We start from the raw sequence: 6259 nt of genomic DNA, 5'->3' as shown, positions 1-6259 counted from the left end.
ACATAATTAAATAGAATTACAGTTTAATTGTTGCCCGGATAACATTAACACGCCAAACTCAGTTTCAGTCCAACCCCAACTCCCCTCCTTAAACCATTTCTTTTGCCTTTGTCTGCCTAAACTGTCTGACGGTTCGGTAAACAGTAAATAGTTTTGGGTGCCAAACAAATTGGCAGCCTTCCATTTTTCCTGTCTTCCTGAGAAGATTTCATTTCCAAAATCATGGTGGCACGTGCACAAACTTCATTCCTTCGATACACTTTGTATCTTCTTCTCCTCTACCTTCTTTGTTTTATTTTTCATTTTTTTTTTTTTTTTTTTTGCACGAAAAACAAGTTTGTTTTCCATTAAGTTAAATAATTACAAAATTATCCACCACTCAAAGTTGGGGCGGGGAAAAAAGTGTGCGACTATTGTCTGTCTCGCTCCCCTTTTGGCTTTGGCGCGTGTTTGTTTTGCTAGAGTGGATATAAAGGAGAAGCAATACGCCAAGGAGTGGATCGGCATGAGGGCGTGGCCAGAGGTGCCGGAATAGCAGCTGCAATTTTCCTGTTTAACTGGCAATGATAGCTGCCTGGTTGAGTGACTAACTATTTGACCAGGGATGCATTATTCGCATCATTTTAGAGCTATTCAGAAAAACTATTAAAATCTTTATCAAAATTCTTATTTTGTTGCAATTTTCAAGTCTTATTCTGAAATTTATCTAGGATAATATTTACGTTTTTTAAGGCATTCGATTTTTTTAACATATTAATAAATATTTGAAATTTACCTTTTTCATCCCTGGCTTCTACGGCCGTTAGTTTTTGGTATGGAGGCGAAAGTTTCACTCAAACACAGGCTCATTATCTTTCTTCTTTTCGTTGCTTGTCTTCGTCTCATTCATTTTTTCTCTCTCTTTTTGCCATGTCTTTTCTTTAACGCTTCGCTAATCAAATTCAACATTTTTCGGTTTTAATTTGACAATTCGAAAACACTCTTCGGCAACAGCTGCGGCTTGTCAATTGGAAAATGATCAACTAAATGTGACCCCCCAAAATAAAGAAATTTTACTTAAAAGGACAAATTTTGGAACTGCAGCTAAGAAAAATTTGTAGTAGCAAAAGATGTTTTAGTTTCTGACCTTCGGAGATTCTTCTTCTTTGCGCTTAGTGAGTGTCAACTAAATGCATTACAATGGTCCAACAATTAGAACTTAAAGTCCAATTGCAGCAATTGTCACCGAGTTTTGTCTTACAAATTGATTAAATTTACTTGCCAGAAGCGTGACTAGAGGACCACAACGTGTTTGGCATACATTGAGTAAAAATAAGTATACGCAGTGTTTTGATACAAGCGTCCAAGGAGTCTAAAGAGTCTCATTCGTTGCAGTTTGTACCATATTAACCTCGCCTTACGCATACCTAATTCATATTTTAAAAGGATTGCCCCAAGACCAGAGAAAACATATCATTTTTTTGTATGAAAATTCTTTATTTCAGTCGGTCTTTAATATAGATTAACTTTTGTCAATAGAAACAAAAACATTAGAAACCAACTAATTTTTCTTCATTATTTTAGAATTAATTAGTTAAAAATGTTCTTAGTCTACGCCTCAAAATAGAAACTTTGGTTAAATCTAGTTTATCGTGAAAAATGAACATTAATGCGCTTTTAGAACTCTGCAGTATTCTCTCTTCCATATCTTACATATATAGATGTACCCTATTATTGATGTTCATACAAATCATACACAGAGAAAAAACAACGAGTCTCTAGCAAATATATTCACCTATATTTGTCTTTTGAAATGCAAACTAGGATTAAAAGTTGCTTAAAGTTTTTGGTTTTGACTTTACGCAGTCGTGAGTTTTTAAATATTTTGTTTTAATTATAATAACGTCTCTCTCTCTATCACACTCTTTTCTCGCTTTTCTTCTGCTTATTTTATACATATTTTGCAACTGTGACTTTGCTCTTTGTCATAATTTATGCATGGCTTTTGCTCGAATCTCTCTCATGTGCTGTATGGCGTGCTGCAAGTGTCCATGTACGGCTGACTGCCCCTCAGACTCAACCTCTGAGACTGACAATGAGAGAGAGAGAGAGAGAGAACCAGTTGGATAGATAAAGTGGGAAAGAGAAAGCTTAGCATACTTATCAGCAGTCTTGCAGCCAGCCGTAGCCTTGCAACGCTTTAGTCTGTGTCCGTTGATGTCAATAGGGATAATTTAGTCAAATGTATGCAACTTTATATGGCATATAACTTTTTTTTTTTTGGCTATTTTTAATAACCGTAACTTTTGGCATAGACACAGCCTCAAAACAATATCAGCAGCAACAACAACGACAACAGCAGCAGTAAGAGCCATAAGACATTTGCATATTTCTAATTTCAAAGTTGTAATTAGTATAATTTTACAGTTCTAATTGGATGATGATTTGAGCGACTTCATTTAGGCCGTATGTGCGTTATGAATATGCATAAGAAGAGGAAGGTTGGGGACATGGGTTGGAGTAGAGTGGAGTGGAGGTAAAGAGACCATAACCTTCATTTTGTCGAGGCGAGAGAGTGAAAGTCATTAACATAAGTTTCTAATTAGAGACTGTACACACACACACACACACAAACTGAATTGCTCTATTTAAACACGTATGGTTTGTTACTCTGACTGAGACAGAGTTTATGACCAGACCAGACGTCTAAGCCGAAAGAGAGCTTAGTGCTATAAAATGAGAAAAAAAAATACTCATGTTCTTCTAATATTAGGCATTTGTGTACTAATGATTTCTAAGTTTAATATTAATTACATATCTAAGACCTACTTACGACCTTTTTAAACCAATTTAAATCAAAACCTATGGCTTTTTTGCTTCTTTTTGCGTTTTTGCCGGTTTAAGGTCAATCTATATAAGAACCATCAAGTTTTATAAAGAACTCTCGTATAACCATGGTCATACCTTATATTCAACGCTAAAGCTAGTTTGGAATTGCAACTCAATAGGTCAAAAAGAGATTGGTAAAGTTTAAAACAAGTTTTGATATTAACAATATGTATTGCTGATTTCGGCAGTTCTCGGTAAATATGTTGTTTTACCTATTCCTGCCATTTAGGCAATTAAACAGCATCCCAGCTTCGTTCCCATGGTATAAATGTTGTTTTGATGTAACGAAGAGAACTTCAGATATGGAAGTCCCAAACATTATATACATTTAATTAAAATTGGTGACTCTTTTACCTTGCAACTATATCCCATTCTAATAATGACGATTATAATAAAAGTATTCCTATCATTATGCTATATATCTAAGTAAACTGTGTCAAAGCTGAAAACGAAAGTGTTTTTTGTTAAGTTATAAAACGAAATTTACGTCACAATGTCAAAACGCTGCACCTATCCTTCTTATCGATATAAACAGTTCAAGGTATTTCTCAAAGTATGGACATTTTCTAGAAAAACCATTAAAACAGCTGACTAATTCTTTAAAACTTTACGAAATAGAATTGGTGTTGAATTTTTATTTAAGTTTTACTTTATTTCTTCAACTTGCTGCAAATTTCCTGTTTGTTTCTTTTCTTAATTTTTGCTTTTTTTCCAGTTTGTGAGTCTTAATACAGTGAAAAAAAAATAAAATCCATAAATTCTTAAAGTCATTGTTGCTAACTAATTAAAAACCATTCAAACTATCATTGAATGCATTTTATTGATTTTTGTTGTTACAACTGACATTTGACGGAAAAAACTACTTAGCCGCTTACGTTGAGGTATTCTTTATTAATAATTCATATTATATATTAGTTATTACTTTTTTCAAAACCAGTGACCTTTCAGAAATCAAATGCGTACCGTGAAGCCTTTTACATTTACATATACAGATTTATTTTCCTTTTAAAATAAAAGTGAAAATAATCTTTTTACTTTTGGCGTAACTTTATGATGGTTTTCAATTGAAAATACTATTAAATACATTCTCTTAGGAATTTTTAAAGCGTAGCAAAGAAGCAAAACGATTAACAAAATCCTTAAAAGGAAAACATATAAAACTGCACAACAAAACTTAGAATATTCATACATAGAAGCTACTGCATACAGAATGCTCATTGAACTGATGGTCGGATTGGATAGAGTTTTTGAAGTCATTTTGAATGTTTTTGATTTCACTGATTTGTTTATTTATGCATAAAGCATGCGATTTTTGCTGCATTTTGTGCCAGCATCAGCAGGATGCGGTGAGTTGGATAGGAGAGCAAGAGGCTTGATGCCCTCGAAGGGCGTAGGATGAATTTTTGAAACTTTGGCTAGAAAACTTAGATATTCCATGCGAATGCACACTCGCACGCAATAGATATGAACACGACTATGTGAAACGAAGAGTAAGGGAAGGAAAGGGAATAGAGGCGAGCAATGGGCTGCTGTGCTGTTAGTACGAATGAACGAATGAGTTTTGCAAACAAATCAAAATCAAAATCGTGTGCGAATGCGACCAAATCGTAAACACGGTCTGGCATTCGCTGCCTCCATTCGCTTCTTCTGTTGCCGTTGCCACTGCCGGAAACGGAAGTTGCACTACCAACCTAAAACGATTTCATTTGTGCCGAATAACTTTTGATATGCAGCCATCCAGTATCCAGCCTTTTGTGTGCTTATGTGTTTGTGTATGCGACTCTGTGTGCATTTGTGCTCGTGTCCTTGTCTGTATTTCTCTGCGTATATATGTGTGCGACTGTGTGTGTATGTGCATGTTTGACTCCTGGTATTGTTAACATTGACATGGGCCGGCTATCAACTGGCAAAAGTTGACTTGCCCCCAAGGCAAATCGTTGTCCAACTTGTAGCCCTTTAAAAAACCCATAAAAGCGAACTGTGAGGTGGGAAATAAATATTGCGTATATTGACATATATATTCTTTTCTATAACAAACACCCTGTAATAAACAGAATAGATGCGATTGAAAAGACCGGGGTAGTTTCAGACAAATCAAATTTGAAGTTCACTTTACATTTTCAGTTGAATAGATGAAACTATGTCGAAAAAATCAACTTGAAAATACTTTTAACCAAAACGGGAAACTTAGTAAGTTAGTACTTATGATTTTTAACTTACATTTTTAATTTTTTTTTATATTTTAGATTGTAAAATGTATCAAAGTTCAATATTACACGGAATTGAAGATCATTTTGATGGGTTTCCTTAATGAATGTAATGAACTGCCGACAGAAAACTAACCATTAAGTTTTTTAGATTTTTACCAAAAAAGACAATTAAGTGGTAAACACCAAGTCGAATGCCACTGGAGATGTATTTTTTCCCAGTACTTGTCCAATTTTCTTCGTTTTTTTCAAACATATTCGCTTTCAAGTGATGCGCCCAGGCAGTAGAAGGCATGAGGATAAAAATGAGGAGAATCGGCATAAGGAGTATTTCCAATGGCCATGTTGGTTGGATGGTTGGTTGGTTGCTTGTTGTTGTTGTCGTTTGGCATTCTCGTAAGAATTGCTAATAACCAATTTCGATTCAATTCAAGTGTCAGCACAAGACGACAAAGATGACGGCAAAACGAATAGGAGATAGAATGCTTGGGGAGACATTCTGGTGGGTAGGTGGGATGTGGTTTTGGTGAAGAATATGGGGATACAACTACAACCACAATCCACACGGGAAGCACAGCCAATTGAGTATTAATGGTCAGACTGTTGGCTGCTGGTGATGCTGATGCCAGCAAAAGTTTCCTGCGCAGAATTATGGCAACGGCAACGGCAATGGCAACCCACCGTCACACAGGCACAGACACAGACACAGCAGGTCCTGTCAGGGTCGTCCATTTGAAAGTAAAATCAAACATATTAGAAAAATGGGCGACCAACCAACCACTAGGGGACCGACAGACGCTGTCTCCTTTTACCACTCGCCCCCCTTTGCCCAATAGCGTTCGCTTGCAGAACCAGGAACCGATGATGATATATGAGATTAGCTCAAGTGGCTCCTCTATGGCAGCACGCCAAACTCAAGCCAACGAATGGCAGAGTTGGGCCAAAACCAAGAAAAATATTGGGGTGGGAGTCGGGGCGACACTTTTCTGTCGGATTTTATATTAATGATAAATTAAATTGTTCATTGACTTGAATAATTTTGTGCGTTGTCGTTTTGTTTTTGGGGTCGTTTCACATAGTTTTCCTCGCATTTCTCTCGCATGATGAATTGATGATATTTTGTGTGTGTGAATTTTTGAAGCTGTGCGGGTATTTCCGAATTAGTGTGCACATAACTCTATTAT

This window comes from Drosophila willistoni, assembly GCF_018902025.1.
Source record: "Drosophila willistoni isolate 14030-0811.24 chromosome 2R unlocalized genomic scaffold, UCI_dwil_1.1 Seg200, whole genome shotgun sequence".
Taxonomy (NCBI): domain Eukaryota; kingdom Metazoa; phylum Arthropoda; class Insecta; order Diptera; family Drosophilidae; genus Drosophila; species Drosophila willistoni.
Note: the sequence above shows the minus strand (reverse complement) of the source record.